Raw genomic sequence first — 27409 nt, 5'->3', positions numbered from 1 at the left:
TGTGAGGTGGAACGACTTGCTTGAATCACTCTGGTGCATATGTATCTCAGAGAACCAAATCCCAATTTATATGTAGGTTGTGTGCTTTCCCCATAATCACACCCTGCAGGGACTATTCATCCAATGAGAGATGAAAGGAAGAGAGGGCTAAGTGAAAAAATAGAGGGCCCAGATGCATCAGGTGAGTCTGTAGAGAGTGTTCTTAATATGTTCTTAATATGCTGTCTGTATCGCTGAAGGATGATGTTTGAATTTCAACATATCCCCGAAGATTCCAGTTCTCGTTGACAGGTTCTTGGTGGCCCCAGAAGGGTGTCTCTGGTTGAGTGTGGCGGCATCACAGGAGGAGCAGAAACATCTGGCTTGTCACAGTATTCCCTTTTGGCACACCTTGGTCTCTTCCGTTAATCTTTTGAGTGACAGAGCCTTAAGGATTGGCATCTTTTCCAGCTGGCTTTCTAGGAAACCAAAAGCATGCCCTTTTGGTTTAACTTTATCTGGCTCACTAATTTAGCTTCTCTGAGGTCTAGACCCCAGTTCTTGCCCTCTTATTTGCTTCCTGCCTTTCTTCATAAAATTTCCTGACATTTGTTTGACTGTGGTAACCAGCAGCTATCAAGTGTCAGATTGGAGGCTATTATATAGGAAGCACCTGATTTTGGGGTCGCTCAGCTCTGAGCAGCTACATGTCTACCTGGGACTCTGGTCAGCACTCTTTTAATTACTGTAGGGGCAGCCATTTCTTTAATCCTGCACAATTTACTGAAAATGTTACAGGGGAGGATGGAATGGGGGAGGGGCTCTTCTAGGCTGATGTCAACTGCCTGTCTTTGTTTAATCTCTGTCTACTTTGTAGACAGGGAGCTAGGTGAAGGCAGGGATTGAACCCATCTTGTCATCAGTGTGTCCCCAGAGCTCAGCACTGTGCTAGGCACCTGGTAGAGATTTATTTTATTGGTGTTTGGAATGATATGCAGATAAGGCATATTTAACAGTGATCCAAGGGTTCCACTTTCTTGGTGCTTTATTAGCATGATGAGGCAGAGAGTAGATTTAAGAAGTCTGAGAAATAGAATAAAACAGGAAGGTTAAGAGGTCTGAGTCAGAACTTTATTTTTATTATTATTATTTTTTTGAGATAGTCTCACTTTGTCACCCTTGGTAGAGTGCTGTGGTGTCACAGCTCACAGCAACCTCCAACTCTTGGGCTTAAGCCTTTCTCTTGCCTCAGCCTCCCGAATAGCTGGGACTACAGGTGCCTGCCACAATGCTTAGCTATTTTTTGGTTGCAGTTGTCACTGTTGTTTAGCTGGCCTGAGCTGAGTTCGAACCCGCCAGCCTCAGTGTATGTGGCTGGTGCCATAACCACTGTGCTACAGGTGCTGAGCCTATTTCTTTGTAATTTTATTGTATTTTTAAAATTTGACAGATTATGTTTGTATTTATCATGTACGACCTGATGTTTTGAAATACACATACAGTGAAGTGTAATTAACAGTTACATTACCTCATATAGTTATCATTTTTTTTAAAATTTTGCTTTCAACTGGCTTTCATTGATCTTAGTTTGAAGGTTTTTTTTTAAATTTTCTTATTTTTTTCTCTTCTTTCTTTAGCGATTCTCTTGCCCTTAGCCTCCCAAGTAGCTGGGACTATAGGCACCCGGCACAATGCCTGGCTTTTTTTGGTAGAGACAAGGTCTCACTCTGGCTCACTCCAGCTCAGGATGATCTCGAACCTCAGAGCTCAGGCAATCCTCCTGCCTCGGCCTCCCAGAGTGCTGGGACTGTAGGCGTGAGCCACTATGCCCAGCCAGTTATCATTTTTGTAATGAGTATGCTTAAGATCCATCTCTGCCTTTTTAAAGAATATAATCACTTGTCCTTAACTATAGTCACTTTGTGGTATGATAGATCCCTATCCAGCTGTAATTATGTACCTTTAACCAACTTCTCCCCATCCTCCCTTCTCCCTTTCCTCCTCACCCACTATTCTGCTCTCTACTTCTGTGAGGTCATCTTTGTTAGCGTCTACACAGGCATGAGATCATGTGGTAATTGTCTTTCTGTGCCTGGCTTATTTCACTTAACATAATGCTCTCCAAGTTCATCCATGTTGTTGCAAATGACAGGATTTCATTGTGTATATACACCACATTTTCTTTATTTGTTTTTCCACTGACAGACACTTAGGTCGATTCCATATCTTGGCCACTGTAAATAATTCTTTAGTAAACATGGGAGTACAGCTATCTCTTTGGCGTATTGATTTCATTTCCTTTGAATAAATATCCAGTAGTAAGATTTCTGGGTCATATAATAGTTCTATTTTTAATTTTTTGAGGAGCCTTCATACTATTTTCCCATAATGGCTGTACTAATTTACATTTTCACCAATAGCATGTAAGGGTTCCCTTTTCTCCACATCCTTGCCAGTACTTGTTATTTTTTTCTTTTGGATAATAGCCATTTTAGCTGCAGTTAGGTGATCTCTCTCTCTCTCTTTTTTTTGAGATAGAGTCTCACTTTGTTGCCCTTGGTACAGTGCCATGGCATCACAGCTCACAGCAACCTCAAACTCTTGGGTTTAAGCAATTCTCTGGCCTCAGGCTCCCGAGTAGCTAGGACTACAGGCACCTGCCACAACGCTGAGCTATTTTTAGAGGTGGTGTTTCTCTTTTGCTCAGGCTGGTCTCAAACCTGTGAGCTCAGGCAATCCACCCACCTCAGTCCCCAAGAGTGCTAGGATTACAAGTGTGAGCCATTGTGCCCAGCCTCATAGGTGATATATCTCATGGTAGTTTTGATTTGTATTTCCCTGATGACTAGGGATGTTGAGCATGTTTTTATATACCCATTTGCCATTTCTGTATCATCTTTTGAGAAATGCCTATTCAGGTCTTTTGCCCATTTTTTCATAGGGCTTTTTTTTTTTTTTTTTTTTGCTTGTTATTGAGTTGTTTGAGTTCTCTCTATATATTTTTTGATATTAGCCCCTTATCAGATGTATAGTTTGTGAATATGTTCTTTAACTCTGTAGGTTGTATCATCACTCTGTTGATTGTTTCTTCTGCTGTGCAGAAGCTCTTTAGTTTTATGTAATTCTGTTTGTCTACTTTTGCTTTTGTTACCTGTAGTTTTGAGGTCTTACCCAAAAAACTTTGTCCAGACCAATGTCATGGAACTTATCCCTTATGTTTTCTTCTAGTAGTTCCGTATTTTTTTTCTTTTTAGATATTCAAAATTTTATTTTTAAAAATTGCCTTCACTACAAATTTAAAAGAAGTCTGGGAAAGCTTTTTTACCCCTACCCAAAGGTTTTACAAACATGTACAGCAAAACAAACTCATTTTAAAAAGAATACTGTTTAAAAGGCAAAAAATAGTGTCTAAAAACATTAGTTCAACTTGTAAGATGTAGTGCAATGCTCAGATAATCAGAATTAGCCAGATTGTTTTAACAGAACTTATATGTAGCTTAATTCTTTCACTTAGATTGTTACAAAAATTATGTAGCCCAACAAGGGGAAAACTATTTCCAAATGACACTCTGAATAGGTCCCTAAGTTTTCCCTTGGAGATGACATTGAATTTATTTTTCCCACTGGTCCTTAGGATATTTCCCTAAACAGACTGCTGTAATTCTCTATTGCTTTTTGCATAAAGGTGAATGAAAATTAAAAAAAAAGGGGGGGGGGAGCCCTGCATAAACCACTGATGAGTATGTCATGAACCAAAGATTATGATTAACTTAAGTCTTTGCCCTGAGGTCAAAAAAACAGTAACTTCCTGGAGTAAAGGACTTTTTTTCTTGCCCCCTTCTGCTTCCTCCTCCCCCTTTCCAGATGTGCAAATGGCCCTATCTAAAATATCCCACTGGGAAGTGATTGTGGCTTTTGTTTCAATTATTGGCTAGTTAGCTCTGGACCATATATAGGCCCTGGTATAACTAACCACTTCACCTGGCCTATGTGTTCCTTTGTAAAGCTGAGCTGGCAGTGGGTGTTCTTCTCCCCCACTTACTCAGGGGGATCAATCCTGTGTCTGAGCCCCCAGTTCTGCAGAGCAGAAATGTTCACTAGTTGAAGCGTGGGTCAGAGGCCTTATTTGCCAATGCAAGGTGGAAATAGTGACTGAGGGAGGGGAAAGCCTGTTTCTAGTTTGATGCCTGTCTTCATTCCAACCTCTCCCCCTCATCCCCTTTGCAGGGGCTGGGGTGCATTGGCCCTGCTTAGCAGGTACAGGACACCCTTTCTCTCTGGACCACATAGAGATTTATTGTTTCAGCAGCCAAGTTCTGGCATTGCTGCTAGTGGTGGGGGATGCCAGTGTGGAGGGCCTCCTCCTTCTGTGTTTGGGAGAGGACAAAGGTTGAGCTGCTGATGAGAAATTGATCAGAGCTGCTTGTGAGGCCTGCCAAACAGGGTTAGCACTGTATGTGCATGCTCTGCCCAGCCATGAGTCACTGAGGGAATAGGAGAATTAGATCTCCACAAACACCCATAAAGACCCCAAAGCGGGCGGCGCCTGTGGCTCAGTGAGTAGGGCTTCGGCCCAATATGCCGAGGGTGGCGGGTTCAAACCCAGCCCTGGCCAAACTGCAACAAAAAAGTAGCCGGGCGTTGTGGTGGGCGCCTGTAGTCCCAGCTGCTTGGGAGGCTGAGGCAAGAGAATTGCGTAAGCCCAAGAGTTAGAGGTTGCTGTGAGCCGTGTGACGTCGTGGCACTCTACCCGAGGGGGGTACAGTGAGACTCTGTCTCTACAAAAAAAAAAAAAAAAAAAAGACCCCAAAGCACCATATCTCATTGTAGCAATTGGTTGGGTTTTCCTTTGCATCAGACATCTTTCTGAGCTCAGTTACTAGATCACAAAACATGGAAGCTTATTGAGTGTGGAGATCCATGTACTAACCAACATCATCTTGGTTGATTTCAGCCTCCCTTTTTTGAGCCCAAGTGGGGCAGCCTGGACAAAGCAGAGAAGGCAGCACTTGTCTCAGTAGAGCCTCTCCCATCATGAGGGAGGACCAGGGCCGAGTGAGGTTCCATGAGCCAATGTGTCAGGTGCTGAAACCTGACACATTCTCCACAGATGTGAGCAGCTATGCCCTTCCTCCTTAAAAACCATTTTACACTACAGCATTGATTGAATTCTATAAGAAAAGAGCTGAATTTTTTTTTTTTTAAGTATTGACAGCATAGACGGCCCCCAGGTTATGAATGGGATGGGTTCTGTAGGTTTGTTCTTAGGTTGAATTTGTATGTAAACTGGAACAGGTACATTTACCTACTACCTGTAATAGCCTCTGTTCATATGAGATGTATGTCATTGGATGTTTGTAACTCGGGGACTTACTGTGTTATCCCCCATTCTTTTTTTTTGAGACAGAGCCTCAAGCTGTCACCCTGGGTAGAGTGCTGTGGCATCATGGCTCACAGCAATCTCAAACTCTTGGGCTTAAGCGATTCTCCTGCCTCAGCCTCCCAACTAGCTGGGACTACAGGTGTCCGCCACAATGCCTGGCTATTTTTTATTGCAGTTGTTATTGTTATTTTAATAGGCCCAGTCCGGGTTCGAGCCTGCCCGCCTCAGTGTATATGGGCTACAGGCATCGCCGATGCCCCCCATTCTTAAGTGTGAGTTGTACATAAGTTGGATATTTGTAACTCAGGGATTGCCTGTATAGAAAAACTGGACCTGTTTCCTAGAATGGTTTATTTTTAGGAATAGATATGCATCTCTAAGACAGTGCTGGGAGTTTAAAATAACTTTTTTTGATGTTTATTGTATGTCTGTTCTTGAACAATTCTTCCAAGCCCCTGGGGAGAGTAAAGTGGGAGGTGTTAAGATTAAAGGACCTGAGTCACTACTTCAGGTATCCAGGGCCACTGACCAGTTCAGACACAATGATGCCAGTGAGTTCCCTTCATCAGCAGCGTTTTCTGATAGAACTTTCCACTAGGGTGGAAATATTTCATCCAATAGTGCACCATCCAATAGTGGTCACACCTGGCTATTGAACACTCCAAATGTGGTTAGTACAACTGAGGACCTAATTTTTTTTTTTTTTTTGGTGGAAAAGAGGTTTTTCTTCTTTCTAAAAGTTGCACCAAAGTAAAGCAAAGCTATAGTTGATGGGGGTGTGCTGTGTAGTTGTTAGAAGCCCTTACTACAAGCTCATTGGACAGTACTGCAATCCCAAGAAAAGGATGGTTTAACTAATTTAAATGTAAATGTTGCTAGCCACATGTGGCTAGTGGCTACCATACTGGACAGCACTGGTCTCTGACCAGTGTGCCCAGCCTTACCTCCTGCTGCAGGCCCCCATGCGCCCCAGACTTCAGCTGCACAGAGTCTCTTTGCACTTCCTGATATCTCCCTCCTTTCTCATTTGTCTGTCAAAATCCTGTCCATCATTCAAAAGGTTCAAACACTACCTTCACACAGTGGTTCCAGACTGGTTTCAGGCAGAATTCTTTCAGCCCTCTGTAAGCAAAGAATTCTTTGCTTGCTCCTATGACAGCCTGTGTCCTCACATGCCCTGTATTCCAGCTGATGAGGGAGCCTCTGCAGAGGCTTGGCGGAAGACAGACTCAAGTTTGAGGCTGGCTTTGCCACTGGGCTCCTGAGCTAAGGAGTTTAACTACTTGGGTCCTCAGTTTCCCACTGTGTCCAATGGAAGTTACAGCATCTCTGTTCCAGGGTGGTGGAAAGGATAGATGAAATTCATTTTATTCCTTCCTATCATTGCTGTGACCAATCACCACAAACTTGTTGCCTAAACCACCCACATGTCTGGAGATTGGAAGTCTAACGCTGGTCTTAATGGGCTAAAACATTGTAAGGCATCGCCAGGCTGAGTTCCTTTATTGAGGTTCTAGAAGAGAACCCACTATTTTGCTTTTTCCAGTTCCAGAAGCTGCCTGCATTCCTTGGTTCACAGTCTCTTCCACCTTCAAAGCCAGCAATGGCTGGTCAACTCTTTCTCATGCTGCTATCTCTCTGGTTCTGACCACTCTGCCTCCCATTTAAGAGCACTTGTGATTACTTTGGGCCCTCATAATCCTGACTAATCTCCTTATTTTAAGGGGTGGCTGATTAGCAACCTTAATCCTCCTTGCCATGTAATATAGCATTATTATTATTATTTTTTTTGGCCGGGGCTGGGTTTGAACCCACCACCTCCGGCATATGGGACCGGCACCCTACTCCTTGAGCCACAGGTGCCGCCCTATAATATAGCATTATTAAAATTAAGACATGGACGTCTTTGGGGAGGAGCATTATTCTTCTCACCACATTCATTAGGGATCTAGTACAGTGCCTGGCTCATAGAAAGTGCTTGATAAGTAGGGCCATTATTTGACCTGTATCTGTTAGTTTTTTTCTTTAGCATGAGAGCCTCTTAATGTTGAAGTTGCTTAACTTTCTTTATAGACTCTGTCTTGCCCAAGAGCAGGTGCTTAGTAAATCTTTATTAAATAATAGAATTTCCAATAAAGGCAGATGGTTTCTTTCCTTGTAAAGATATATTGGACAATAAAAAAAAGGAAAATGCAAGCCAGAATATATGATCCATTTTGTGCAAAAAAACAAAACAAAACAACCCCCCACCCTGTCGAAGTTGATTTATAAATAGAAAAATTGGGTAATTATATATGTCATGCTGTTTGTTACTGGTGGTTATCATGGGAACGTTCCCTTTCTGTGAGATGCAGTCTAGTGATTATAAAAATAATTTTGTTTACAATGAACATCTTTTAATCTTAGAGGAAAATAACTAAGATTAAAACATGCAACATGCATGATTAAAACATGCACCCTAAACCTATCTCAGTCCAGCCCGATCCCTGAGTCACTCTTGGGTTCAGTACACATCCTACGCAAGTGATCTGTGATCATGTTGGGCTAACTTATAGGGCAAGTAACTATCAGTACCAGTTCTCCTGACCATTTTCAGCATGCTTTGAGCTCAATCTGCTAAAGGAGCGTTTTCAATTAACCTCAGCAGGACATAACTGTAAAATATATATTTATTGCTGCTGGTGGGAACATAAATTAGTACAATCACTTTGTAGAATTACAATCGAAGTTGCACACTTTGACCTTGTAATTCTGTTCTGGTAATATCCTGCAGCGACATGTTCAAGGGTGTTCATGCAGCATTTTTTTGGTAGTAGTAAAACACTGGAAACCAACTAAATGCCCATCAACAGAAGAATAGAAAAATAATTATGGTTACATATGAGTAACAGATTACTATGTAGCACTGAAGCTATACTCATTATGCCTCAATATCATAATTAAAATATTGATTAAAAAAAGACAAATTGCAGAAGATTACATCTATCATGCTACTATTTATATAAAGGTTGAAAGCATGAAAAAACTATATATTGTTTAGATCTAAAAAATGTATGAGAAAATTAAGGGCCATGGTAAATACTGGGTGAAGCTGAAATTAATGGTTATAAGGTAGGAGAGGAATGAATTGGAGGCTTGGATTGAATAAGTAGTGATTTATGTTTTTAAATTGGGTGGTGCTGATGTGGATTTTTAAATTCCTTTTTGTATATATTAAGTAAGACTATAACAAGGCCTTTCATAAAAGATGACAGTGCATTTAGACAGATCACAAATAGATTTTAGGAACAAATAATTAAAGTGATGCTTCTGTGACGGGTTCTCTGCTAAGTGATGCTGAGCATGCCGTTCATTTTGCAATTTGCGACCCCCACCAGCATCTGTGGGCCACCTCCCCACTGCCCTCCTGAGACCCTGGCTGTGCGTCCTCCCCTGAGCTCAGGGCCAGGTGCAGCTGCGCCCTCCTCTCTGCCCATGTGGTAGTGTTGTCCTTTCTGCTCGCCGTCTATTGTATGTACCCTCTTTGCATGGTTAGAAATGACGTTCATCACTTTCTCATCATTCTTGGGCATTCGTTTAAGATTTCGAGAGTTAGAAAATAAAAACAGAGGATGCTCAGAGAAATCTGAATTTTGGGAAAACAACAAATAACGTTCTAGTGTAAGTATGACTCAAATAAAAAATTATTTGTTGTTTTATCTGAAATTGAGTTTTAATGGGGCATTCTGTGTGGTATCTGGCAATCCTACAGAGACATGTTCTCTTTCTTTTGTAAATTATCTGCCCAAAGTTTTTGCTAATTTGCAAAACAAGGGTGTAGGGCGGCGCCTGTGGCTCAGTGAGTAAGGCGCCGGCCCCATATGCCGAGGGTGGCGGGTTCAAACCTGGCCCTGGCCAAACTGCAACAAAAAAATAGCCGGGCGTTGTGGCGGGCGCCTGTAGTCCCAGCTGCTCGGGAGGCTGAGGCAGGAGAATTGCCTAAGCCCAGGAGTTAGAGGTTGCTGTGAGCTGTGTGAGGCCACGGCACTCTACCCGAGGGCGGTACAGTGAGACTCTGTCTGTACAAAAAAAAAAAAAAAAACGAGGGTGTAGCTTTCTTTTTTTTTTTTTTGAGAGAGAGTCTCATTATGTCGCCCTGGGTAGAGTGCTGTGGTGTCACAGTTCACGGTAACCTCAAACTCTTGGACTTAAGTGATTGATTCTCTTGCCTCAGCCTTCCAAGTAGCTGGGACTAAAGGCTCCCACCACAACGCCTAGCTATTTTTGTTGTCGTTGTTGTTGTAGTTGTCACTGTTGTTTGGCAGGCCCAGGCTGGGCTCAAATCCAATGTAAGTGGCCGGCGCCCTAGCTGCTGACCTATAGGTATGAGCCAGGTAGATTTTTTTTAATACTAAAGGCACCACTCTATATTTCTGTCATATCTGACAAATACCTTTCTCAGTATGTTATATAAAAAGCCAATGGCTGCAGTCCACTAAAATTTTACAGTTTTATATGGTTAGTCTATCATTATGGTGACATAACCATTATGCTGACATATTGGTGTCAGGTTGAGGAAAGCCTTCCCCTACTGAGTTACAGAAATTGGGTGAATAAGTGGCACTAGCAGCCACAAATACACAACACACAGTTCATCTATTAACATTTGCTATGAGTTCATATGGCATTTTATGTGAACTAAACTTCTTCACATGACCCTTTGCGGAGAGTGCTTGTCCTATGTTTCAGAAATTCTCAGTAACATTTGGAAATATGTGTCAACTGGAAGTACTCTGTGAGGTAATTGAGGAAATTTATGTCAAAAGCATTACTTGGTAAGTAGGCAATGCTGGAAATGACACTCGGGATTTGGCACAGAATTTAGGCTCTCTTCCATCTGTGGGTCTTTTCCATTTATTAATTTCTTTATTATGAAAACTAAATATACACCAAAGAAAAAAAGAGAGACTAGTATAACAGATTCCCATGGAACCCCCGCCCACTTTCAGCAATGGCCCAGTCATGGCTGATCTTGTTTCTTCCAGCCTTCTCCCCAGTCATTCCCCCCACCCTGTCCCAATGCCCCTGCTCAGATTATTTTGAAGCAAATCTGACATTGTGTCTTAGTGTCTATAAATATTTTCATATAAATTTCTAAAAGACTAGCATTCACTAACAAAAGCTAATCATGATGCCATATCACAAACAAAAAATATTAGCAATAATTCCTTAATATACCATCAAATAATCAACATTCAGATCTCCCTATCTTATCTCCTAAATGTGCTTTTTTTCTGTTTGTTTTAGTCAAGATCCATATGAGATCCACACATTGCACTTGGTTGAGCTGTCTGATCCGTGGGTTCCCCCTTTTTACTTTGTCATTTATTAATTGAGTTAGGAGGTTTTCACACTAGATTCTGCTGCTGCATTTCCACTGTGTTTTGTAACATGTTCTTCTATCCTTTATATTTCCTATAAAATGACAGAGCTATAGGCTTGATCAGATGTAGGTTTGATATATATATTTTTGGCAAATATACATATTTCATGGGTGTGAGTGTGTACTTCCATTGGAGGCACATAGCAACTGTGATATTGACACCCATTGATGATCATTGCTGGGCCTGTTAATTCATTGATTTTTAAACAAGGAACAGGTTGCACTGTAAAGGGCTTCTAATCTGCGGGGGGTGGTGGTGTGGGGTGGGGGGAGGGCATTATTACCATGATCTTCCTTGTCTCTGCCCATGCCATGAAGGGGTACAGAAGAGGGCTTTGGTGCCAATGTTCCTTTCTCAGTGGTTTCTTGATGGGGAGGCTGCGTGTGACTGCAGAGTTTTGAGAGGCAAACTCTGCCTTGAGTTCTTAGTTGGTGGGTGCTGGCCTTAGAAAGGGAATCACTTGGTTTCTGGTGGAAGTGGTAAGAACATGAAGAAGCCGTTTTACTCTTCATGCCACTTGGGAGTCTTTAAGGTGTATAGATGTATAGCTGCATAGGTGAGCTTGTGTGTGATCTTCGGTACGTTGTGAATTTATTCAGGGTGGCCATAAAGTTCACGTGCAATTTAAAATGGACAGCTATTTTAAATTGCACGTGAACTTTGTGGCCACCCTGTATTATAAGGTACAGATTTTGAATTGGCTTACATAATGAAGGGAATTTGTTGGCACATGTAACAGAAAGTACAGATATAAGACAGGTGTTGTGGGCTGAATTGCATCCCTCCCAAATGCATGTGTGGAAGTCTTAACCCTTCATACCTCGAATGTGATTGTACATGGAGGCAGGTCTTTTAAAGAGATGACTGAGTTAAAGTGAGGCTGTTATGGCAGGTCCTCATCCAATCTGACTGGTGTCCTCACAAGAAGAGGGCATTAGGACATGTGGAGGAACACCAGGGGTGTGAGAGCCCTATGAAAAGGCAGCAGGAGGGTGGCCATCTGCATATCTAGTGATTAAAGCCATGGAGGAAACCAGCCCTGACAGCTCTTGGTCTGGGACTTCCCTCCTCCAAAACTGTGAGTAAATACATTTCTCTGTGTTAAGCCAGCCAGTGTGCGGTATTTGGTCATGGCAGCCCTAGCAAATGAGGACAGTGGCTTTTAGGAGAGGCTCAATTCAGTGGCTCAGTAGTATCACAAAACATGCAGTGGCTTTGCGTGTGTCCCTTCTGCCTTTTGTGATGTCTGTTTTATCCTGAGTCCAGCAAAGGGCTACAGCGGTTCCATGCTTGCTATCTGAACATCATCTGTTCTGGAAGAGGGAAAAGAGAATTGGCTTCCAGTAGCTCTCTCAGAAGAGGGAGAGTCTTCATTCCTAGAAGACTCAGAAAACTTGGGCTCTTAGCTTACTGATCTGCATTGGGTCTAGTGCCCATTCTCTTAACCAGTCCCTTTGGCCAGGAGACTGCCACATTGAGTGACTTAGTCACCAGTTCCTGAGACCAGTCTCTGTGGCAGGGATGGGAGAGAGGGGACTGGGGTCAGGTTAACACTCTCCTTCCTCCTGGCCACAGGAGGCCTCCTTCCTGCTCCTTCCTACTGGACAAGGTGGAAGACGGGCGGGGTCACTGGAGTGACCAGCACAGGGCCTGTGGTATTTGGAGACTATTGGGGTGGATGTGTGGTGGGAAGTGTGCTGGACACTGCTGGTCAGAGCCCAGAAAGAAGTCTGTCCTCTCACCGTGTGGTCAGTTGCCTCATCTACCAGAAGATGAGGGGTTAATCCCAGTACTGATGTCCCAAGAGTAGAGTTCATAGGGAAAAGTTGATAGCATTTGGGAGTTTTCAGAATAGAAAAAATAGGCCATATGAAGATAACTCCAGTAGAATAAATAGGCCATATGACGTTCTCCTCCAACAAATGAGGGGAACATGGTCGTATAGGCCCACAATCAGAAGAGTCTTACTCTCACGCCCTCATTTTATGCATGAGGTTAAAGACTTTGCCCAGTGCACTCAGCCAGCTATTGACAAGCCAGTTTCAGGTCCCAGATCTATACCTTCATTGTTCTGCCCACGAATCTTCCTTTCAAAAATGCCTGGGAACACTTAGAAAGCAGCACAGTTCCAGCCAAAGGAAGGAAATAGCTTGAGGAAATAGTGTAGAGAATTGTGCTTGCGGTGACTTTGGCCAGTTCACCAGTTTCCAGGGGTTGGAACACGTGGCTACAACTCTGGGTGTGGGGTCTTCACCATCCTCTGCACCTGGCTATGAATGCATTTCATAGTGCTCTTGTTTTACAAAAAGGGGCAAGTTTCTTCTTTTTGCCAGTGCTGAAGGTTTTAGTTAGGATCTGAAGCAGGGTTGATAGAACTAGTAGCCGGGGACCTGGTTGTTAGAAGTGGAGGCAGATGTAGTTGTGAGACACTTGGTGCTTGTTAGTAGCATGGAGATCAGTGCAGAAGTCACCAAACTGAATGGCAGTGGGGGCTTGTTTAATGGTCAGTGTGACAGTATCCTGGGAGGCCTTTTAAAATCAACATCCTCCTTGGGGGTAGAAGTGGGAGCCCTCTGTTTTTGTTGGGGAGGGTCTGAATATGTCTGTGGCCTTCCTTCTGTAGACGCTTTCTCCTTCCTCTCCAGCAGTGATTTCAGGAAGCCTCAGGGAATATTCTCAGCCTGAAGTTGGGGGGTGAAGGGAGGGGCAGGATACTCTGATTCTATCCCTCTAGTCTTCTCTTAGGTTTTGAGGACCATTGTACCCTTTCCTAGTGGTACGATACTATACTTTCTCTCCTCGTCAAAATGGAGACTCAGGAAAAGACTGGGCTTCCATCCTCGAAAGCTGCATCTATTCTGAGAATGAAATGCACCTCCACCCCCCCACCCACCCACCACCCTGTCTCATTGCTGGGTGGCCAGGAAGAAGTCTGAGCCGCCTGCTCTCTTGTCTACCCAGAGAAAAGAGCAGTAGAGTGTTGTGGGGTCAGAGAGACCTAGGATCAGGCCATACCTCTGTTGCTTTCTACCTGTGCGTTCTTGAGCAAATTAAGCTCCACGCTTCAGCTTTCTCATCCATCTGTATATGGGAGATATTTATTATTTGTCTCATTGGGTCAAGGTGAAACTTAAATGCAATAATGGCAGGATGTGCAGTAAATGTTAACTATTCATGAAAATAACAAATTAGATGAGAAAATATGAGATTCATATGAGAACCCACAATTAGAACCCACAATTAAAGCTAACCCCCTGCCCTAAAACAAATCATCAACACATGGAAGATTTATAATCTGTGGTTCAATTCCGTTTTGCTTAAAATGAAGCTCTGTTTTTTGGTGCGATATATCAAATTCCTTCCCTTTCCCCAAATAGTATAGGTCGGGAGGATCCTCATGGGTGGAAGTTGGCGGAGGAGGGATGCCCTTTGGCATGGTTGTCCTCCACGTTCTGTTCTCCTTCTTATAACTGTATGCTCTGTCCTTCCTGAAGTTTTCTCTTTTTCTGCCATGGTATGTTATTTTCCTGTTTAGTATCTGAAGAAAGCCAGAGTAGTCCTGATCACCTTCTCCTTATATCTCTCAGCCTGTGAGAAACAGCTTTGCCATTTCAGATAAGTGGGGGATCCAGCTGATTGCTGCACCCTCCTTGTAAGTTCTGGGCTGAGGGTCAGGCTGGTCACTATCTGATATGTTCTTTGGTTTGGTCCAGGAAAGTTCCATGGAGCTTGGAGGAGCAGCGCCTGACTCTTCCAGCCCCCTATCCCTTCTCAGCCAGAGTGAACCTTCCCTTGTCTGGGGCTCGGGAGTCAGTAAGGTAGGACCACATTTCTCAAGTGAAAACTCCTTACTGTTAGTATGACTTTCTGGAGGGATAGATATTTCTAGATGAGGTGGCTTATGCCAGCCATGCCCACTTGTTTTTTTTTAAGAAAACACATTGCTTAGAACATTGATATTTAAAGAGATTATTGATATTGGTGGATTTATATCTACTATATTTGTTGTTATTTTCTGTTTATTGATGTTCTTTGTTCCTATTTTTGCTTTCCACTCTTTTTCTGTCTTCTGTGCTTTTAACTGAGCATTTTATATGATTCCTTCCCCCCTCTCTTCTTAGTATGTCAATTATATTATTTTGTTTTTACTTTTCAAAATGCTTGCCCTAGAGTTTGCAATGTATATTTACAAGTAGTTCCACTCGTTACTTTCAAATAACACTATATGTACCACTTCATGGGTAGTGCAAGTACCTTATAATAACAAAGTATTCCGTCCTATCCCTTGCATCATTCTGTCATTTATTTTCTTATACATAAGGCATAATTAGTGAATACATTGTTGCAGTTATCATTTTGAACAAACCGTTATTGGTTAGATTAATTAAGAATAAGAAAAGTAAAGGTTCTTATTTTATTTTCATTTATTCCTTCCTTAATACGCTCTTGCTCTTTTAATGCAGATCTGAGTTTTGAGCACGTCATTTTTCTTCTCTCTGAAGAAGTTTTAACATTTCTTACAAGGCAGATCTATTGGCAATGGATCTCCTCAGTTGTTTGTCTGAGAAACCCTATTTTTCTTTCATTTTGAAGGATCGTTTTATAGGATACAGTATTCTAGGTTGGTGGTTTTTTCTGTGTCACACTGAAAATATTTCATTGCGCTCTCTTCTTCCTTGCATGATTTCTGAGATTTTGAATATAATTCTTACCTGTGTTCCTCTGTAGGAAAGTTTATTTCCCCTCTGGCTTCTTTCAAGATATTTTTATCTTTGATTTTCTACAGTTTGAATATTATGTGCCTAGGTGGTTTTTGTTGTTGTTGTTGTTTGTTTGGCATTTATTTGGCTTGATGTTCTCTGAACTTCCTGGACCTGTGTTCTGGTGTCTGACATGAATTTAGGGAAAATTTCCATCACTATTGCTTCAAAATTCCTTTTTTTCTTTTCTTTTTTCCTCCTTTCCTTTTCCCTTCCCTTCCCTGTCCCTCCCTTCCTTTCCCTTCTCCCTCTTTTCTTCTTTTCGGTGTTCTCATTATGCATATACTATATACCTTTTGCAGTTGTCCCATAGTTCTTGGATAGTCTGTTCTTTTTTTTTTCTCCAGTCCTTTTTCTCTTTCCTTTTCAGTTTTGGAATTTCTAACGTTAAATCTTCAAGCTCAAAGATTAATTTGTCTGCCATATTTGGTCTGCTAGTGAGTCCATCAAGGGCAGTCTTCCTAATTCTGTTATAGTATTGTTTTTGAATATACACGTTGGAGGATTGGTTTTATTCAGTGGGCTCCAAAATTATTGATTGATTGAGTGACTGAGGCAAGATCTTGCTCTGTCTCCCAGGCTGAAGTGCAGTGGCATGATCATAGCTCTTCATGATCACTGCAGCCTTTAGCTCCTGGGCTCAGGTGATCTTCTTACCTCAGACTCCCAAAGAATGTTAATTGTATTTTTGATTTCTTGCATTTCATTTTGATTCCTTGAGTTTCCACTTCTCTGCTTATATTACCATCTATTCTTGCATGTTGTGTACTTTTTTCATTAGATCCTTTAGCATGTTAATCATAGTTTTAAAGAATTCCTGATCAGGCTGGGTGTGGTGACTCACGCCTGTAATCCTAGCACTTTGGGTGGCCAAGATGGGTGGATTGCTTAAGCTCAGAAGTTCAAAACCAGCCTGAGTAAGAGTGAGACCCTATCTCTACTAAAAATAGAAAAAGTAGCCAGGTGTTGTGGTGGGTGCCTGTAGTCCCAGACACTTGGGAAGCTGAGGCTTGAGCCCAAGAGTTTGAGCTTGCTGTGAGCTATGATGACACCAGGGCACTCTATCCAGGGCAAAAGAATAAGACTGTGTCTCAAATTTCCCCTCAAAACAGAAAAAAACAAGCCAGGTTTTTGCTTTTTAACATGCCTTATAATTTTTTAAAAAGTTGACATGATGTACTGGGTAAAAATAAGTACGTCACTTTAGTGATGTGGCAGTGAGGTGTGGCACAAGGTCCTGCTGTCGGGTCCCAGTCATGATGAGCCTGTGTCCCTGGACTGTGAACTTCATCGTGCTTTTCAGTGTGGTCCCCTGTTTTAGAAGGACAGGATGGCTAGAGAGGGCTGGAGTTGGGTATTTCCCTTATCTCAGGCAGGCTAGGTGCTGGTAAAATGGTTTCTCTTGAGGGCAGGTCTTGTTGGGAAGAAGCGACTGTTCTGTTTATTTCAGAATGGCTATTGGCCATTTTGCCCTCCGCCTGCTGGAAGTGCAAGGGGATTTTTCTGTATTATTCACTGTGAGAACCTGACCGGCTTCTAGAGGTGAAACTCACAAAAGAGTGGAGGTCCCCTTAAGACCAGCCTACCCCTCCCAAGAGTTTTAAACTCTCAGACTTGCCAATTAGTGTCTGGATTTTTTTTACCTGAAGTGGTTACGGTTAGGTACCAGTTTGGGGGTTCCTCCCTTGCTGGTTCTGGCGATGGGTCTCTGCTCTCATTTAGTTATGATTCCCTGTATCTGCCTCTCTCTCCAATTTTGGGGCAGTGGTTTGCCTTGTGAAAGGAGAGTTGTTGATTTTCAGTTTGTTCAGCTTTTTCTTGTTGTTAGGATGGAGTGTAGACTTCCAAGCTTCTTGTGTGCTCACCACACCCACTTTTCTTCACTCCAAATACACACACAGAGTGTTTTCAGTGGTGGATCGTGGAAACTTCTTCCCAGCTCCCGCGCAGGTGGCTGTGCTCTGACAAGGTTGTGCCTCCCAGAGCCAGCTGTGTGGCGAGCAACCATCCAACTGCTTCGTCCTTAGAGGATGTGGCTGAGGGCAGGGACTATGTTCCTTTTATTTTTGCATGTTGAAGTCCCTAGCAAGGACCTGGGACAGGGCCACTTTTCTTTTTTTCTTTAACCATTCAAAACAGCAAATTCTACAAATATTTGTGGAGGTACTGCTATATGCCAGCCAGTGCCAAGGCACTGGGGAGCAAGAGAACAAAACAGGGACAGTGATAGTTCCTGACTTTACAGAGTAATACATAATGGACCCTCATAACACTGATCTGGCTTTTATTACGTGCCAGGTGCCTTTCTAAGCCCTTTACACATACTAACTCATTTTATTATCATGACAATTTTATGAAGAAGGCATTATTATTATTATCCCATTACAGATGAGGAAGCTGAGGCTCAGAGAGGTTCATTGACCTGAGATGCCTATTTTGGGCAGCAGGGTGTTTACTCCCAATAATGCGATGGAAGGTGTCAAGAAAATAAACACGTTCCTGCCTATCCCCAGCACCCAAAGGCTCTCCCCTAGGGTGGAAAACCTGATAAGCAGATGTTCCCCAGTGCTAAAGCAAGGTGAGTTATGCATCACAGTGTAGCGTGTGTCCCACTCTTGTGCCCCCCACAGCTGGGTAGGAGTGGCCTGGTCTAGCACAGAACCTTTTAGTCATACCGGCTTGTAACTGGACATTGCCTGCAAAATCTTGACCACATCTCCAAGGAGCTGACATGTAGCAGTTAAGAATCTTGTTACATTCTGTAGACATGTATTTCTCAAATGATGTATTTTCTAAAGTGTAGCATGTAGCTCACCTGAGATGCTACTTTTCTAAAAAGTACGTGAAGTGATTCCTATATACACTCTAGTTTAAGACTGCTTCTTTAGGCTAAAATAGTAGAAGGGAATAAATTTATCAGTTAAGAACTGGAACATATAGCCTATGCAATTGTGACTTAAAATAACATGAACAACTCCAAATTCCACTTGCTTTTGCCAGTAGCTACTTGCACATGCCAAGACAAGCTCCCTTGGAAGGAAAAGAGCCTCTTGAAATCTCTGGTCTCTGGGATACAGCCTTTTTGGAAAGAAATATGGAGAATCCTCAAAGAACTCAAAATAGACCTTCCATTGGATCCCACAGTTCCATTGCTAGGTATCTACCCAGAAGAAAAGAAATCATTTTATCATAAGGACTTTTGCACTAAATTGTTTATCGCAGCTCAATTTACAATTGCCAAGATATGGAATCAACCCAACTGCCCATCAACCCATGAATGGATTGATAAACTGTGGTACATATATACCGTGGAATACTATTCAGCCATAAAAGATGGAGACTTTACATCTTTTGTATTAACTTAGAAAGAGTTGCATTCTCTTTAGTAAAGTATCACAAGAATAAAAAAGCAAGTATCCGATATATTCAATACTAATGAAAACTAAGAAGTCAGTAATACATGCCCACACAAGAGAAAAACAATTTAATTCAAGTTGGGGGGAGGGGAGAGGAGGAAAAGGAAAAGAGGGAGGGAGATTGGTGTGCCCCCACCTAATGGGTACAATGTAAGGGTATGTGGCACACCTCCTAGGTGTGGGAAACAACTACTACGGGACCTTACCTAATAAATGTAAATATTGTAACCTAATAATCCATACCTTTTTATTAATCTGAAATAGAAAATGAGAAATCTCTGGTCCCTTTTGTCTTAGATGTTATGTTCACCTTTGAGATGTTTTTGGGTTGGAACTGTTCATATACTAACATGTAATTGGAATATTAGTTGGGCACCTGCAACTCTAAAAGAATAATGTCCAATTTCATGGAAGACCAAGTCTTAAGGGACTACTATACCAGGTGATCAAATTTAGAATGAGATATTTCTTTTCTCAGCTTCTTCTGCCATGCTCAGGTGATGTCCAGAAAGATGAAGGGAAAGTGCTACTGTATAAATGGTAACATTCCAGGAGGTTCCAAAGAGATGGGCTGGTTGGATAGCTAAGGTGCATTAGCTCCTCAGACAATCTTTGCCTCAGGTCCTGGGGATTTAGACCTGAGGCACTGCTGTAATTAGGAGGACAATTTTGATACCTTTTCTCACTCATTTATTCAGTTTTTGCCTCATTCATTCACTTGTTGTGGAGGGCCTGATTTCTGTAGCCTATGCTGTCTATATTCTTGGTGATGGAACTATCTGAGCAGGTCTGGGAGTTACCAATTTACCAGTGGCACAGATCTTCACTGTAGTCCCTCAGCCTCAGGTAATGTTGGCCCACTTGCTTCCAAGATTTATGAGTTGGCCTACGATGGGGCTGTGGGAGGCTGGGGGAAAGTTGTGTTTGCTTTGGATGCTTGAATTTAAAGAAAAAACACTCAGATTCCTATTAGGGTAGAGTATCTCAGGGAGAAGTTTGACAACTGTCTGAGAAAGGACATCTTTTTACCAGGCTGAAGAACTGTGCAAGTGCATGTTGCAAGAGGCTTTGTCTGACGTTTTTGTTTTTCAAGTGCTCAAGAAGCTATTCACTGGTGCACATGCCACCCCACTGGGAAACTGGGACTTGTCAACTGGCAAAGTTCCATGAAGCATCGAGAGAGAGATTCAGTGTGGTTCCGTGGTTCTTTGCCCTGTCTTCATCTTGAGAAGTCTGTTGTAGGAAACATCTGTTGTTTTGGTCTGCCTAGCATCTATTCTCTCTTTTCTGGCCATAGAATCTCTCTTTTTCCTTTACATTCCTCTCTCTCCTATTTCCCATAACTGAAGTGGACTGATCCCACCTCCCATTTGTAGGGTGAATGCATGACCTGGGCTTGTTCAGCGTCTGCTCTCTGCTGGTTCAGGGCTGGTCATGTGACCCAAGCTCGGCCAAGGGATTCAATTTCCTTGTTAGAGCTACTGGGCAAGAGATGCCCTGGGGTTGGTGCACTCTAAAGCTTCAGGCCTGTAGTGGTTGCTGGCCCCACTGTGAAGGGAAAGCTTGCCACAGAATAAAGCCAACAGAGAGCAAAACAGAACTGAAAAGGCAAGAGACAGGTTTCTTGTATTATAATATATTGTTAGTACCTGGATCCAGCTATGCTTAAAGTTCCCTTGAACCTCCCACTTATAGGAGTCAGAAACTTCCCGTGGTGGATTAAGTAAGGCCACAGTTTCTTTGTGTCCCCTTTCATTAACAGAAACTCTATTTCTAGAATGGCCATCAGAATTGTCATCATATTACTCTTGATGTCCTGAATGTCATCAAAGTGTCTTCCTTTTAACATTCCCTTTTTCTTTGGGTAAAGAAAAAAGTCATTAAGGGCAAGATCAGGTAAGTAGAAAGGGTGTTCCAAGACAGTTATTTGTTTATTAGCTAAAAACTCCCTCACAGACAGTGCTGTGTGAGCTGGCGCAGGATCATGATGCAAGAGCCATGAGTTAATGAAAAGTTCAGGTTGTTTTTGTCCTTTTCATGCAGCCTTTTTAGGATGTTGAATAGTAAACTTGGTTAACTTTCCAGTTAGTACAAATTCATAGTGAATAAGTCCTCTGACATCAAAAAAGGTTAGCAATCTTGTTTTGACTCTTGATTTGGACTGACAGAGCATTTTTGGTTGTGGAGAATTGGCTGATTTCCATTGCACACTTTGGCATTTGTTTCAGGGTCATACTGGTGCATGTTTTATCATCAGTGATAACGGCCCAAAACATCATCTTGCCTCTCCAGAGAGTCTTGGTGAACTTCAGCTCTCCTTTTGTTCATCAGTGAGCTCCTTTGGGACCATTTTTGCACACACCTTTCTCATGCCAAGATTTTCAGTTAAGATTTTTCTGTTTCTCTTTCAACGTTTACTTGATCTGCCATGTTTCTCATAGTCAGCTGATGATTTTGATGCACAAGTCAAATTTTTGCAATGTTTTCATTAGTTCTACTTGTAACTGGCCACCCTGCTCTCTCTTCATCAGTGATGCTTTCTCTCACCAGAAAAATGTTTAATCCATCTGGACACTGCCTTTTTTCTTATGGCATTATCCGCATAAACTTGGACTAACATGTCCCTGATTTCACTCCCACTTTTGCCAAACTTAACAAGAAATTTAATGTTTGTTCATTGCTCTAATTCAAGCTCCAACATTTTCATTATGGCACACAAAAATGCACAACAACAATAATGAACACCACTCAGCAAGACACTGCCAGCCATCAATATGAACACAGCTGTGACACACTGGTATACCAAGCTGTTTGTACAGTGCTGCCAATGTAAGTGCACGGTGGCAAGTTTGCAAACTCAATTGTCAGAAGGTGGTGGGAGTGGCATGTGAGTTTTTGAGACTAGGCCTAAAAGGGTCCTGAAGCTTCTACTCTCACCCTCTTGGACCTCTGCTATGAGACCACTATGTAAGAAAGCCAGTTTCACCTATTGGAGGAGGAGGAGCCATGTGGTGGAGAAGTACCCTAGCCACCTGCTGGCACCCACTGCCCAACATGCCAGTGAGGCCAGCCTGGACTTCCTAGACTGATTGACCCTCCAGTTGAATGCAGCTGTTTGGCTGGGGCCAGCTGAAATCAGCAAATGAGCCACTGAGCCTTTTGGGGATTAAGTCAGCTTGACTTTATTTTCTGCCATTTGTAATGGAGTTTTGAGTGATATATCTATGATAACACTTATACAATGAGCCTTGCTGGAGATGCACCTTTGTGAAACTTCTTCCCACTCTGCTGCCTGGATCTTTACTCATCAAGTGTGTGTGTGGATGTGAACTCCCTTGTTGGAGGCATCCATTTCTTTTTACTTTTGTGTAACTGATCTGAATAATAGTGCTGCTGTCTCTGAAAGCATGGATTTCTCCCCACGAGGGGAGACTTTCAAGAACTCTATCTTTACTGGTCACTTACGGGATTTAACATTTGGCATTCCCCAGCCTCTCTGATAGCTCCTTCTTTTAGGCTGTTACACATTTGACTTCTAAGGTTCCTGATCTGTCCTGAAAATGCCCAGCAGGAGTGAACGCCTGGTATTTGGGACTAAGAAAGGTAGCCCAGACCATGAAATAACACAGGCTCAAGAATTAGGCCTACCTGGCTCAAAGGCTGGCCCTGCCATCTACTTGCTGTGGGCCTCGTGCACATCCCTTCTCCTATCTGAGATTTGGTTTCCTTATAGGTAAAATGGGAGACAGTAGTTCTTCCTTCATGGATTTTGGTGCCTGGTACATGAGTTAAGGAACTGGCAAGACCTCCCATGCAATGTTGGTGTTCCAGATTTAGTGGTGACCCTTCAACATTGCTTTTTTTTTTTTTTTTTGAGTTAGAGTCTCACTCTGTCATCCTTGGTAGAGTACCATGGCGTCCCAGCTCACAGCAACCTCCAAATCTTGGGCTTAAGTGATTCTCTTGCCTCAGCCTCCCAAGTAACTGGGACTACAGGCACCTGCCACAACGCCCAGCTATTTTTAGAGATGGGATCTCACTCTGGCTCAGGCTGGTCTTGAACTGTTGAGCTCAGGCAATCCACCTGCCTTGGTCAACATTGCTCTTGAAGGAGGCAGGATATCACAGAACCCCACTCCTCACCCCTGCCATTTCATTTCAGGACTAGAAGGAATCATGTCTTGTTTGGTTTGCTATCAGGTTTGTAATGGGTTGTCTGTGATGCAGAGGATTTTTTTGAGAGCATATGTGTTAGCATGTCTTTTCTGATAGTATTCCTTTCAAATACAGACTCATAGAATCATGGTGTCAGAATGGTATTATTTATATTATTATATATAAAGAAATTACAACATCATGCGATAATGTGTGCACTAAAAACATAGGTGCTGCTGGGAAGGGGTGCTGTGGCAGCACATAGGACACAGTGGTGAGCAGTCTTCTGAAAGCCAAGTCAAAGCGGTCTCACTGGATGTAGGCATTGGACATGGGGTAGGATTTCTAAGGTGGGAACTGGAGAGAAATTTCCAGGTAGAGGGAACCACATATGCAAAAGGATAGAAGTAAGAGAAGGAGTGGTGTGTTCTGGAGATGGCAAGATGCTCAGTGTGCTGTGAAGTAGGTGATTGTGAGCGAATAGAAGGAAGGAGGTGGGAAAGGTTGCCGATGGCCAACCATGAGGGACAACCTCTGCCTGCTAGGGGATTTGGCCTTGCTGTTGTAGAGGGTGGGCTTTGCTAGAGGATTTATGCTGGTGAGTGATAGGAGTGATGTTTTAGAAAGAATAGGCAGTGAGGAGTTTGGAGGGATGCAAGGCCAGAGTCTGGGAGACTAGTAATGAGTTTATCTGGAGATGATGAGGACCTGAGTGAAGGTGGATGAGAAGATAGTAAGATTGGGGAAACAAGGAAGAAACCTATCAGCATTGCTTAACAGTCACTGGCCAGTTAGATGTGGAAGGCTAAGGGTGAGAGGATAAAATCAAGGGAGCCTACTTGTTTTCTCATTTGAGTGATTTCAGAAATTAGATGGGGTCTTGAGTCACATGAGTGGGGAGTACAGGAAGAGAACTGACCCGATGAGGGGAAAGAAGGACTGCTTTGCATGTGTTGAATTTGAGGCACCTTAAGAAATCGTGTGAAGACACCTGCTTATATTCTAGATCAGATGTAGACTGAAGAGCCACCAATGTGTACATGAGAGTTGACATCAGAGGCGTTGGACAAAATTCACCAGGGAGAACGTGTGATACCAATCACCAGTCCAACTCTGGAGAATGCTACCATTAAGTTGGGCAGAGGAGGAAAAATCATGGAAGGGGAGTGTAGCAGATTGCATTTTCCAAATGTGGCTGCAGCAATATCCTGTATCCTACATGCCCTTCTTACTGCGTCATGGTGACAATCCTAGAGAGAGGGAAGGGGACCCTATGTCCCTCTCCTACAATCTAGGAATACTTGTGACTCCAGTGGACTTCAATGGAGGTGCTGTTGTTTGACTTCCAAGCCTAGGCAATAAAAGAGGGTATAGCTTCTGCTGGCTCTCCTAGGACATATACCATTGAAGCCCCAAACCGCTGTGTAAGAATCAAATTTTGCCATGATTTGAAGAACTCAGGCCACAGAGAGAGGCCGTGTGCAGGTGTTCGGGCCAGCAGTCCCAGCTGTGGTTTCACTGACAGCCAGCATCTATTGCCAGGTGTGAGTGAAGATACAGCTGATGAGTCCTGTCCCTGGCTACAAATTCGCCCCCAACCTTTGGGTCCTCTATAGGGATAGCCCACAGAATTCATGACCCACAGAATCTGTGAGCATTACAAAATTATTGATAAGTTGCTAAGTTTTGGGACAATTTATTATACAAAGAGATAATCAGAACAAGGACAAAAAGGAAGAGTCAGGAAGGACTGGAAGCTGACCAGAAGAGGGATGCCTGGGAGACGTCAAGACAGGTGATACCTGATAGGTGTCCGTTGGACTTGGCCACTGAGAAACCACTAGTGATTTCGACAGAAGCATTTAGTGGCATTATGATGGCCAAAGTCAGATTGCCATGAAGGAGAGACGTGGAAACGGAGTGCAGGCCACTTTTTCTTTCTTTCTTTCTTTTTTTTTTTTATTGTTGGAGATTCATCGAGGTACAAGAAACCAGGTTACACTGATTGCATTTGTTAGGTAAAGTCTCTCTCATACTTGTGTCTTGCCCCCCAAAGATGTGTCACACATCGAGACCCCCACCCCCACCCTCCATCCCTCTCTCTGCTCTTCCTGTCCCACCCCCTTCCTCCTTCCCACTCTCTGCTCTTCCTTTCCCCAAACTCCCTCCCTCCTCCTCTCTCTTTCCTCTCCCCTCCCCCCACCCTCACCGTGTACTAGGTCATTAATTGTCCTCATATCAAAATTGAGTACATAGCCGGGCGCTGTGGTGGGCGCCTGTAGTCCCAGCTACTTGGGAGGCTGAGGCAAGAGAATCACTTAAGTCCAGGAGTTGGAGGTTGCTGTGAGCTGTATGATGCCATGGCACTCTACCGAGGGCCATAAAGCGAGACTCTGTCTCTACCAAAAAAAAAAAAAAAAAAATTAAAAAAAAAATTGAGTACATAGGATTCATGCTTCTCCATTCTTGTGATGCTTTACTAAGAATATTGTGTTTCATATCCATGCAGGTTAATACAAAGTCTCTATCTTTTTAAATGGCTGAATAGTATTTCATGGTATACATATACCACAGCTTGTTAATCCAGTCCTGGGTTGGTGGGCATTTAGGCTGTTTCCACATTTTGGCAATTGTAAATTGAGCTGTGATAAAAAGTCAAATGCAAGTGTCTTCTGGGTAGATGCCCAGTAATGGGATTGCAGGATCAAATAGGAGGTCTAGCCTGAGATCTTTGAGGGTTCTCCATACTTCCTACCAAAAAGGTTGCAGTCCCACCAGCAGTGAAAAAATGTTCCTTTCTCTCCACATCCACACCAGCATCTGCAATTTTGAGATTTTGTGATATGGGCCATTCTTTCTGGGTTTAGATAATATCTCAGGGTGGTTTTGATTTGCATTTCTCTAATAATTAGGGATGATGAGCATTTTTTCATGTTTGTTAGCCATTTGTCTGTCTTCTTTAGAGAAGGTTCTATACATGTCTCTTGCCCATTGATATAAGGGATTGTTGGCTTCTTTCACGTTGATTGAGCTCTCTATAGATCCTAGTTATCAATCTTTTATCTGATTCAAAATATGCAAATATCCTTTTCCATTGTGTAGGTTGTCTATTTGCTTTGGTTGTTGTCTCCTTAGCTGTACAGAAGCTTTTCAGTTTAATTAAGACCCACTTGTTTATTTTTATTGTTGTTATAATCACCATGAAAGTCTTCTTCATGAAGTCTTTGCCTAGGCTGATATCTTCCAGTGTTTTTCCTTTGCTTTCTTTGAGGATTTTTATGATTTCCTGCCATAAATTTAGGTCTTTTATACATTTTGAATCAATTTTGGTGAGTGGAGAAAGATGCAGGTCGAGTTTCAAATGGTTTCCCAGCACCATTTATTGAATAGGGATCTTTCCCCCAGTGTATGTTCTTGTTTGGTATATCGAAGATTAGGTGGCTGTAAGGTGTTAGTTTCCTCGTTTTCTATTGGATTTCAAATGTCTGTATCTCTATTTTTGTGCCAATACCATGCTTTTCTGACTACTATGGCCTTGTAGTACAGCCTAAAGTCTGGTATGCTGATGCTCAGGCGTTGTTTTTATTACTAAGAACTGCCTTAGCTATACGGTTTTTTTCCTGGTTCCATACAAAACGAAGGATTATTTTTTCCAAGTCTTAGAAGTACAATGTTGGTATTTTAATAGGGATGGCAGTGAATTGGTAGATTGCTTTGGGAAGTATAGACATTTTAACAATGTTGATTCTTCCCATCCATGAGCATGGTATGTTCTTCCATTTGTTAATGTCTTCTGCTATTTCCTTTCTGAGGATTTCATAATTTTCTTTATAGAGGTCCTTCACCTCCTTCGTTAGGTATATTCCTAGGTATTTCATTTTCTTTGAAACTATGGTGAAGGGAGTTGTGTCCTTAATTAGCTTCTCATCTTGACTGTTACTGGCATATACAAAGGCTACTGACTTGTGGACATTGATTTTATATCCTGAAACATTACTGTATTTTTTGATGACTTCTAGGAGTCTTGTGTTTGAGTCTTTGGGGTTTCTAAGTATAAGATCATGTCGTCAGCAAAGAGGGAGAGTTTGACCTCCTCTGCTCCCATTTGGATTCCTTTTATTTCCTTGTCTTGCTTAATTGTATTGGCTAGAACTTCCAGCACTATGTTGAATAGTAAAGGTGACAGAGGACAACCTTGTCTGGTTCCAGTTCTAAGAGGAAAAGCTTTCAGTTTTATTTCATTCTGTAAAATATTAGCTGTGGGTTTGTCATAGATAGCTTTGATCAGTTTAA

At 42.5% G+C, this 27409-nt stretch overlaps 1 protein-coding gene and 1 non-coding gene across 11 annotated transcripts in view; one reads left to right on the top strand and one right to left on the bottom strand.

The window, feature by feature from the left end:
• Positions 1–27409, top strand: part of SMOC1 (SPARC related modular calcium binding 1) — a 254548-nt gene that overhangs the window by 91781 nt on the left and 135358 nt on the right. The window contains exon 1 of one of the 10 annotated variants that reach the window (XM_053602453.1): positions 14512–14603. The exons of the other annotated variants lie outside the window; for them this stretch is intronic. The gene's annotated coding sequence lies outside the window, so the exon portion shown is untranslated. Of the gene's footprint in view, positions 1–14511; positions 14604–27409 lie in introns of those variants that run through there. 10 annotated transcript variants of the gene reach the window in all.
• LOC128595253 (U4atac minor spliceosomal RNA) lies at positions 6092–6212 on the bottom strand. Its single transcript, XR_008382892.1, has one exon. It is a non-coding gene; the product is annotated as a U4atac minor spliceosomal RNA (small nuclear RNA).

This window comes from Nycticebus coucang, chromosome 9 (assembly GCF_027406575.1).
Source record: "Nycticebus coucang isolate mNycCou1 chromosome 9, mNycCou1.pri, whole genome shotgun sequence".
In the NCBI taxonomy this organism is placed as follows: Eukaryota; Metazoa; Chordata; class Mammalia; order Primates; family Lorisidae; genus Nycticebus; species Nycticebus coucang.
This window is presented reverse-complemented; position numbering and strand designations above follow the sequence as displayed.